Source organism: Xiphophorus maculatus, chromosome 12, assembly GCF_002775205.1.
Source record: "Xiphophorus maculatus strain JP 163 A chromosome 12, X_maculatus-5.0-male, whole genome shotgun sequence".
Classification (NCBI taxonomy): domain Eukaryota; kingdom Metazoa; phylum Chordata; class Actinopteri; order Cyprinodontiformes; family Poeciliidae; genus Xiphophorus; species Xiphophorus maculatus.
This window is the reverse complement of record NC_036454.1, coordinates 22,400,065-22,411,674: the sequence shown is the minus strand read 5'-3', so window position 1 is coordinate 22,411,674 and position 11,610 is coordinate 22,400,065.

Sequence of the window (11,610 nt, the reverse complement as noted above, 5' to 3'; positions counted from 1 at the left end):
CGTTAGCTGCCTTTGGGCTCCTTTCGTGACCCACATTTCATTTCCATCGGTTGTTGTCCTGTTGTGTTGTCGTCTAACTCGGACTAGGACGTCACCAGCTTGAATTTACCAAGATTACTAACTAATTTAGTTAGTAAATTCTCGACTTTTAAGGCAATATTATGCGAGTAAAAATGGCGAATTTGAACAGCGTCTGTTATCTTTTCTGGCTTCATGGCTTTTCTTCTTTTTGTGGCGCTTTTCAAAAATACTGAAAGTGTGCAAATACCGCCACCATCTGGTCTGGAGTATGAACTGGAGCTAATGCCGTTCAACAATAGATCTTACATCATACATCTGAAAATGGATTGGGTAAAGACAGCTTCCGTGTTTTAGTTAAAAAACTGAAAAAAAACAGATCATATTCGGGGCGATGTAAAATTGAAGATACCTAATGTACATACCTAATGTAAATGTAGCAATAACTGACATTTATTGTCTTTTTGTTGTAGCACCTCTGTCACTAAAGTGTCAATGTTTGATATTTTGGCATGAACACATTTGTTACTTTGTTAAACAACATTACATCAAGTTCCACTATAAGAATTATTAGTTTTTTATTCTTTGCCATTTTAACAAAAATAGTACAATATTATTAAGGCACCTAAAAAGGCATACTTTATTAGCATAAAGTGTACAATGAGATGTAATTTAAAACATACTGAAATTAATCATTTAAAGGAAGTGTTAAGTGAATTTTAAAAAATTCTATTTTGAGCATGTATTTTAAAATATACACAAAATATCTTTGACAGATATTTTAAATATCTTTTAAATATACACTTGAGCAAGTGTATATTTACATGTGAGCAAATACATATTTTGTTCACTTAAAGTATACTTTTATGTAATATATTTCTTAAAAGTGTATTTTGGTGCAATTATATTTAAGTATGTTTAAAGTTATAATGTCAAAATTGGTACAAGCATACTTCTAATATACTTCATATGTATTTATAGGTAGTACACTTAAAGTAGTACACTAAAATGTGTACTAAAGTACATTTTATTATACTTAAAATGTACTTTCACAAATGTAGGTATGTTTGAAATATATTAAAGTATACTTTTTTTACTAGGACGGTAAAAAGGCCTTTTGCTTTGGCCCTTTTTACTGTAACACTCCTAACTAAAATCCAGGACAACCAATTGCTTAACTGTGTCAAGAGAAGCAGTCAAGTCTCTCTAGAGGAGCTGCAGAGATTCACAATTAAGGTAGGAGAAGCTGTTCACTGTTAGTAGAGCACAAAGAAAGCCATTGTTGAGAAAACTGTGGTTTGCAGTTTTTCACACGTTGTGACGGAGACACAATAAAAATATGTAGGAAATGCTATGAACAAGCGTGAAAAACTTGAACTTTTGAGCTGCATGCCAAACACCTTTTGTGTGAGAAAACTAACACACCTCTGGACGCACCACCACCTCTCAGGTGAAACATGATGGTTTCAGCATCATCCTATGGGGATGCTTTAACTGGTAATGTAGTCAGAGCTTAAGGGAAGATGGGACTAAATACAGGGCAACTCTGGAAGACAATCTGCCAATTGGGGATAATATTTCTTAGAAGACATTATCATTTGTTGGCAAGCTCTGCTGATCCACTTCATTTACTTTTGCTACTCCTCTTTAAATCTCTGATCGTAAGCTCAGAAATCTGGGCTGTGGGAGACATTGGAGTCAGACATATGTTCTTTTCCCAATATAATAAAAGGAAGAGATGGTTTGAGCCGTCTCCTCAGTCTCTGCTTTGTCCTGCTCTACATCAATGAAGCTTAGTTTTCAACTCCTCCGAGGTTTGGGGACATAGTCTGGGTTGGAGCAAACAATACCTTGTTGCTAAGGTTATGCATCATAATAATTCTGCCAAGGTAAAAGCAAAATCCCTTCCATCTGCAAAGCAGCAAAACCAGAAAATAGCTTTTCACAATGGTTCTCCATCTAAAATGACTGGCCTTGAGCCATTTTGCAGATAATGGGCAGAAATTTCAGTCCATTTCAGTGTTGAAATGTGGTTTTACACATTTCTGACTGAGGCGGTACTGGATATAAATGCAAATTCAGTTTTTTGTTATTAACTTTTCCATTCTTTGTGTTGGTCACATAAGATTTCAATTACCACTTGAAGTTTGAGGTCATATAGTAACAAATATGGAAATATGGGGGGGGGGGGGGGGGGGGGGCACAAATACCATAGAGTTCATTTTTTGTATTTTACCTGTTTTAATAACTCTGTCATCTCTTGTAACAAATGATTGATTCTGCAGTAAATGTGTCACACATAAAACAGCAATAAAATTCAGAATTATTAGAAACCCACACTTTCCTTAGCAGCAGGAAGAAAGAAAATACACCATTCCAGCTTCCTGAACTATGACTCCATACTCAGTTCAGCTAAAAATCTACCATTAGTAAATATCTAATATAAGGTTGGAAAGTATGTTCAAATTGCTCTAAAGAATCAGAACTAAAAGTTTCAGTCACTCACTGCATCATCATCATCATCATCATCTAACTTTAGTCTTATGTAATTGCTGACCTGCTAAAACTCTAACATTAAAGACAGACTCAACAAAGCAGAGAAGGACTATGGAAGCATGATAAATTCCCTCCTTGAGAATGTAGAAACATTGAGGGGAAACTGGAGAGAAGGCAAGACTGAAAACAATTCGCGAGATGCAAAATGAACAATGGCAGCAATAGTAACAGCAAATGACAGAAGCACAACTTCCAGAGGAAAAGCGAAGCACACCAGTAACAGACTGATGATAGAAACAGTTTCCTCACATCCTCATGGATCCTTTGTAAGCATGATGTGTGTGAGTTAATGTAAATTCTGCAGTTTTTGTCCTTGATCAGTCAGTCAGTTCTTTCATTCCAGGATTTATTCACTTTCCTTTACTGGAAAGAGGATAAGTGCACACTCAACGAGTGTGCATGAGTGATGAACCAAAATGATGACTACAGTATATCAGTCATCTTTCTTTCTTTTTTTTTGGCATCATTAAGCATGTTCTCACATTGCTGAAATAATATATAAGGTGTAACGCATGCTAAGAAAATTTTCAGACCTGATGAACTTTTTCACGTTTCACTGTTTTACATCTCCAAACTCAATGTGTTTTATTGGGATTTTCTGTAATATACCAACCCAAATGAAATCAATTAAAAATGAATACAGAGTTTTCCTTTTACCTTTTCTCTATTTTTTTTTTCTTTTACAAAAAAGAATGAGAAAGGTCTGTGAAGAACCTTTACACTGAAGAGTTTTTTGAGGTACATCTAGCTTTTCACTGGTTGGTTGAATGTTTTGGGTCACTGTCTTGCTGGAGAATGAAACACTTCTCCATTGGCTTCTTCTGCTTTCCACCTCTTTGTCTCATTCCTGTTCTAAAAACATTTAACTTCGAACTGATGTGAATATAATTGCCCTTCATCTTGTAGTTTGAGCTCCTGCAGTCATTAGTCGCCAGGGTTAATTGCCCTGCAGAGGGGCCCTCTGTTTCCACAACAAGTCAAGATCTCAAACAGATCATGGATATGTTGAGCCTGCCATGGAGGGTCCTAATCTTATAGCTCTCAGCTCGAAACCAAATTTGGATATGAAGGAAAACAGAGTAAAACGAACGTTATGATTTTTGCACATTTGATTGTGATCTGCAACTTGCAGATACACTTTGTTGCATATCTTCATAATTCCCCCTTTTCAAAGACTCTACTTGAAAAGCTTAACTTTGTGGCAGCGAGCTCTGTGCAATATGCCCTGGAACTAACAAAGTCTTACATTCTTTGTGGTGAATGCTACAACAGCTACACAATCAAGCATCAATAATTAGAACAAAAATAAATCACTCTGGTTTACCGCAAGCCATGAGCATGTGTTATAAATCCTGCAATACTCCATGAAAGAAGCTGAGGGGACACAGACAGTGGCTCCAGCTGAAAATGAACTTAGTTAAACTTAGCACAAAAGCAGCTGAAACTGCAGAGCGACTATTTGGTTTGAGAGCCTGAGGAAAAAAAGAGGGGGGCAGAACGCGAGAGGCTCCGTGAACACTAATCTCAGTCAGAGGGAGATATAATTTCATGCCTATTTAGAGAAGAGTCCTGAAGGGCTTTCTCATCAGCCGTTCTCCCGTCTCATGGATAGGTGATGCAGCAGCTCTGCCGCTGATCCTATCATGTCCTTGTTTAAAGAGACATCCGCTTTCAATCCACAGATAGACGGCGAACAAGAGGAACGGACACAACACAACATCTTCTCATTTCACCATGTGGCCTCTTTAAAAGTCTGTCTCTCTGTGATGTTTTTTGTTTTCTTTCTTTCTCTCTCTTGTTTTTTTTTTTTTCTTCTTTTCTTTTTGAGCCCAGTAACATAGCTGTAGTTGTGTAGTGGGCAACTTTTAAAAGCAATTACAGCTTTCAACGCAGAGAAACATCTCGTTGCCAGGAAACATTTGAGCAGAATTTTGACCCTGCCTATTCATTTCGCTGCTTGGACTGCTGCCGAGTGTATCACCATGCTGACAATCACAAGCAGAGCAATAATGAATAATGACAAAATTACAATGTCATTATGCAGATGCAATTCATACCATCTGCTGCCGTGTTCATGTGGAATGAGTGCATGTGTGTATGGATGTATTTGTTTGATGTCACAGCTTTTTCAAATCAATGCCGGGCTATATTTGAGCCATCAAACACAATTTATAGACCTCTTTGCTATGGAATGATAACCCTTCTGCAAGAGTGCATGTGCCTGAAATCAATGTGCATGCAGAGCTTGCATTTAATACGTTACAGGTCACAAAGGCACGCTCGTTTTGCGCAGTGTTATGGGGGCGCAGCCGTCCCTCTTTGGGCAAACACATTGGTCCTGAAGTCAGTGATCTTAACTGATCACAATGCTTCTGCTTCTGCCATGCAGGCAAGCAACAGAACCCACATTGTTTGCAATTGTTTTAACCTCTTGATCAAATTCTGGGGGAGGAAAGCAATGTCCTCACAGTGCAAGCACAGTGTCAGCAATCTGATGGAGAAAATGAACAATGTGCTGTGGTTAGTGCGGTGCAGCAATTGCTTCTTCCCTCTCCCAGTGTGTTTTATATTCATTATGTCCTTCTCTTTCCCATGAAACTTGTGGCATATTCATCAGCACTGTGACAAATTAGATGTGCAGTGAAATGGAGTATGACTGAGAGCAGTGGAAGATTAGATCCACTCCAATCCTACCCAGCAATCACTATCCCTTCATTTCTGTGGGGAAATACCCAAGGACGGGAAAGAAAATTAGATCAAATTTTACTGAAGAGAGAGCTGGAGTGGCAGGGGGAAAGAGATGAAACGGAGCACGTTCCATCTCTGCCAAAGCATCTGCGTCGAAAAAAAAAAAGCATTTGTCTTGGATTCAAATCTAATGCAGCTTTCGACTCGGAACCTGCCAAACATATAACTCAAATGGAACCAGTCCTACAGACAAATGAGGTGTCTGCAAAAAAGTATTCACAACACTAGGAACTTTTCTAATTTATCGCATTACCACCACCGATTTCAGCAAAGTTTATTTGGATTTTATGTGACAGCAGTATGAAGTGAATAAATGTGAAGTAAAAGGAAAATGATACGTTTTTAATTATTATTATTTTTTTTTTGCAAATAAAGATCTGAAAAGGAAGTAATGTCAATGTAGAATCACTGTTTGCTGCAATCACTATTGCACATCCAACGTTCTTCCTTGCCAAGTCAGATTAGACAGAGAGTCCGTGAACATTCATTCCCGAGCATTTCCTCAGGTTCTTTAGGTCTGAACTTTGACTGGACCATTTTGACACAAGCTTTTATCTAAACCATTCAAGCTGTGGTTGTAACCTTAGAGTTATCATCCAGCTGACAGACTTTTTGACATGGCTTGAGTTCCATACATATTCACATCAACTGTGCTGCATTGATGTCCCCGTATGCCCAAAGCATGATGCTACCACCGCCATGTTTCACAGTACACATGGTGTTTTCAGGGTCATGTTCAGTGTTGGTGTTTTCATCACACATATTGTGGCCAAAAATGAGTCCATTACAATTGTATTCCAGATGTTTGATGTGTCCCAAATATGAGTTTTGACAATTTAAGTCAAGAATTCTAGTCATATTTTTTTCCAACAGTGGCTGTCTTTTTGATACTCTTCTAAAAAGGCTGAATTATTAATTGTCTTGTTGACAGATTCTCCTATTTACAGAGTTGTGGCTCTCTTGGCCGCCTCTACCTCAGCAACTACGTTTTAGACTCCTGTTCTTCCAAACCAGAAATGGAATTAGACCAGAGGATACTTAGCAACCCTGACAGGAGCACCTAGTTTACATACTTTAGATCAACATTAGATTCTTTTTCTTCTTTTGCTCTTTCCTTTAGTTTGTTATTTTGTTTGTATCTCCTTTTAATTCCTGTAAAGCACTTTGTATTGCCTTGTTGCTGAAAATGTGCTATATAAATAAAATGACCTTTACCTTTACCTTTACCTCTCTGGTAAATACTCTTGCCAACGATAATTTAAAAACAATAATAAAACTACACATCCTTTTCTTTTCAATCATGTGCTAAATTGAGTTGTTCTTTTACATAAAATCTCAGCAAATATAATAGAGTTTGTTGTTGCCGGTGTGAGATAGTTGGAGGGGTGTGAATACCTTTGCAAAGTGCTTTAGGCTTTCATGATTCATTTTCACAAAGCTGTGCTGTGCCTGCAGTAAAACTCTGCCTTCACCACAGCGACTGATGGAACCAAACGAACAATACCATGAGGCATGATGCGGTGCAGCAGCGACATCTAGTGGCCAAAACAGGGTTTCACAGATTCTGCTCAGATCAAGTTCAGACCTTTCTGTAAAATATGTCAAATGAAACACAAATATGCAGGTGTCAGCACTTTAAGCAACATTGACATGGTTTACAATAGGTCCACAAGACCTATTTTATACGAGAAAATTCAGTTTTATTTAATAACTTTCTTTGATTTTTGCTTTTAAACAGAATTTATTTGTTGCAGTCTTTTATAGTCTTATGTGATTTGACTGCATTGTTTAATGCATAAGATCAATTTGTGATTAAAGTTTATATTTGGCATGGATCTATCTGAAGGATTTGATTGAAGTTTTTTGTAAAGTGCATTGAGACATCAGGTTTTGGGAATTGGCACAAAACAATTCAAATGAAATAATTGGTCATGATGACTAACCTTTCATTCTTTTTCTTTAAAAAGAGCAAATTTCAAAATTATTCACCATCTTATTCTTTTCTGTGTACAATGTTTCAAATGGATCCACTTACATCCAGATGTTTTAAAGGCTTTCTACTTCCTAGACCTTAGGTAGAATCAAAGTATATAGGTTGTACCAATACATGGTAAACATACATTTGCAATATTTGGATTCAATTCTTAGTAAAAAAAAAAAAAAAAAAGGTAATTTCAACTCAGTCACACATACATTAAAATTAATCCTAGTTATTAAGCAGTGCATTATATTCAGTTCATTATTCAAATGAGTTTAAAAAGTTTTCAATTTAAGGAAATCTAGCAGATTGCATGGAGACATTGCAGTTGTTGAATAACACAATAGAAAGTCAATTACAATTATTATTCTATAACATATTGCGTCTAAGAGGTCCTTTGCACTGATGATGATGATTGCAATTTGATATGTTGTTCAGGGGTATTGAAAATGAGCGCTAAATCCTGAGTGCTGGTAGCAGATTGTAGAGCATTGACCAGTCGCCTTCTACTTCTGCGACTTTCCAAAATTAAAAATCACGCTTTTGATGCTTACTCTGGTATTCCATGTCGTTTGCTCTGCAGCTCATTTCTAGCCTCTAGCTCACTCTGTCTAAAATAACATCTCTCATGTTTGCTACACATCTGTGCAAACCAAAGGGTTGGTAAGAAGGTAAGAAATGTAAACCACAGAACTACTTGTCACACTATAGGTGAGACATTTACTACTAAGCTGACACATTTTAGCAAGAACTTTTAGCCTGTAGGGAGGTTGGGTTCATTTTTCCTCCCTGTAAGTTGACCCTATCAACTGTCTCAGCTGCCATCAGTCTCCTATTTTGTGCATGATGAATTAGGGGCTTTGGTGGTAAACTGTACCTCTTATGTTACAGTTAGAGGACATGAGGAAAAATCAACAGGAAAGGTTCTGATTATTTTAAGCAACAGTACTCACAAAGAGAGCACCGCTGCGAGGCTTCAGAGATCACTGTTGCAGTGATTAAGTAATTAACCCATCAAACCGGATACGCAGCAATGTCCTGGGTGTCAAGCAGAAAGTCTTCTTTTTCATCCATGCTTTTGAAGTTCAGGTTTGTAGGTTTCTACAAAGAAAATGGCTTTTAGAAGCTGGGTGTTGTTTAAATTTTAAGATTCCTTATTAAAGGAACAAAACACAAAACGCCATCCATACTCATGACAATGAAGACAGAGTAACCAAATGCCATTTATCAAAGTTAATTAAAATAAAATAAACTCTGAACTGCATAAACTGGGTACAAAACACAAAATGAAAAATATTTAAAGCAAACACAAAAAGTGTAAAACACCTGCAGCAGCTATTAGCAGTAAATTAAATTATGCTACTTCATACCTAACTAACTGATTGCTGTCACACATCAATATGTAAATCAACCGGTGTATTAATTTGATCTGAATCCATTTAGCTTCCCAGAGAACAACTGCTCTCTGGAAAGATCATTTAAAAGGAATGGGAATTTGATCTATTATCCATTGCTATGATTTAATATCATAACAAGATATGAAGAGATATCATATGAATATTATAATATATATTATTTAAAAAATTACAATGAACTTTAAATGAGTGCGTAAATCTATTTTTGATGTTGGAGACTTAGGGTTGAGTACCTTGGCTAAGGGTACATTAACATGTGGAGGGGGTGTTGGAAGTAGTTAGTATTTAACTAGTAAAGCTCTGATGCTTACCGAGATTTCATCAGACTTTCATGAAACCATGCAAGAGTGTTGAGCATGAGACAAAACTGACTGAGTCAGAGAAATAATCCAGCTGCAGCTAATTCAAAGCTTCAGACAAGAACAATCAAATTCACAAAACCTAGAAAACATGTTATCAAATCCTGTGGTGACTTATGAAAACATCACTTAATGTTCCAACAGCAAAGCAACTTGATTTATGTGTTATAACATTGGATTTAGACAGTACAAATAGCTGGGCCAATCAGGAAATAATATTCCGCATTATCTCAGAATTCTGTGCATGGCAAAACTATTGTGGGCATGAAACTGAAATTACTGAGAAAACACTAAATGATAGGAACGTTTTCTGAAGATCCTTCTGCACAGAGCTGCTAAAGAATATAAAGTAAGCTCTACATTTAAACGCCATGTTGGTTTTAGTAATTTGTTAAACGAAACAAATGCATTTGTAATAGAAAATTTCATTTTAACTATTTCATTTTAATTTTGTCTAAATAAGGGTTGATAGTGTTTTGTGTCTATGAATGTTTTTCTTTTCTTTGTTACTGTGTAAGTGTGAGAGAGCCTGCAACTATGAGTGACTGAGACAAATGAAATAGTCGTTTCTGTTGGAATCCTTGTCAGCTCTCATGTAGGCTGTGGGTCTCCAACGAAAAGTCTTAACTAAACATCGTTCCCTCCAATGAGGTGAGGGGCAGCTGCATGACGGTGGATAAAGATGTGGCTCTGTTATCCACCTGGCTAATGGAGATAAGCTCAGACTTGGGGTGTGCTCTTTTTTAGCTGTAACTATGTAATCACGTGATGTGTGTTGTTCGGGGCTCTGACTGTGTTCAATGAGATGGGTCTTCGAACGCATTTGCCTTCGAATAAAAAAAAAAAGACAAAGATTAATCTTTCTATAGTTATAGGAACAGACTCTCATTCTTTGATAACAGAAATTTACACAACACAGTCTAAGGAAACAGATTTACAAAAACCTGTTTTATTGCAAAAAAGACTTGTGATGTTGGTGTTAATTGTGGAAAAACTAGATTAGGCTTTAAAAAAAAAGGTAAACATATGAGCCATTGTAAAATTAATTGCAACATATGAAATGAAACAATACTGAGACTCAAATGGAAATAATGACATAAAAAAGAAACTGAAACAAATCAATTCAAAGATGCATTAGACACAGAAAGGACGCTGCAGATCTGTATACTCAGACCTTTAACTACTAAACATTTCAGAATACCCAGCAGAAGATCCACCACTAACAACAAAGTTCTTTAGGTATTGCTGTAATCAGTATTCACATTCTGACCCTTACTTAATTTGTCCACATGTCTTATTTTTGTAAACTATAAAATACAGGTTGCTCATTGACTGAGTGTAAAGTCGCAACACAATATGGAAACAATGTGTTCACCCACGCTGATTAGTATGAGTAGTTTACTGTTCAAATCCACTTGTTTGATGAAAGTAAACAATCAGGAAACATCTATTTATCATAAACCTTGATCTTCAGCACCGAGAGGTTACAGTACAGCTGTGTCTAAGTGTTTGTTTCTCATCTGTGGTTGTCAAATCTCTGCAAGGATTCCTCCAGCCCACACACACACACACACACACACACACACGCCCCCCCCCCCCCCCCCCCCCCCCCCCCCCCACACACACACACACACACAGATTCAAGTCGATAGTTTGCTGTGGATGACCTTTGGATCATTCACTTAAAAAACAGTTTCATAATTAATCTCAAAGCAGATGTTCCAAACGGACAGAAATATGCTGGATGTTTGTTTTTTTTATACTATCAGTATGTGAGGGGCTTTCAAGCAAATTTATTAGATATCTTTATAATTAATGGCTGTTTAAATTAATGAATTCTGGCGTTTTAATGACTCTATCTGAGACAACCAAATTGTATTTCAACAAATTCCCAGGGTCCACTGTGATCTTTAAAAATATATACCACTAATTACTTTTATCCCATAGGCTGAAAGTTAAGTCTGCTTTTCTTTGACGTTGCCCCAAACTTTTATCCTGAAGTCTTATTTGTGTTCTACTACTTATGGAAACATATTAGCATTAAAAAATAAAGTAAAATAAACAAGCACAAACACAAAGCAAGACATTTTCTTTCCAGGTTTAAACCAAACTGTGACAGTAACAAAAACAGTCCGAGTAATTCTTTAAGGGCTAAGAAAGGTATGATCAAGTGATTTACTGTAAAGCAGCTAATCATCACCACAAACCCAGAACAAATTCCAGCTGTTAGATCTACTGACACATAATTTGGACGTTTTGTTTATCATTATGATTAATGAGATGTCTTCTGTCTCTGTCACTGTCTTCCTCAGTGAGTTCATGAGATGCCTTTAGAGTAGTTCTCAGCTGCGTCAGTGTTTTTAAAGGATGCTTTCGTTTTTAAACTTACTTATGCCATGCCCTCTCTTACACAGTCGGCTCTTTATTAACTAATTAGCTACTCCAGATATCTCGTTTAAAGTTACCTTTATTTGTAAAGCACAATATTTTTAGTCCTCGTCAGACCACACTGTTTTATTCAGGCGGTCATTCTTAA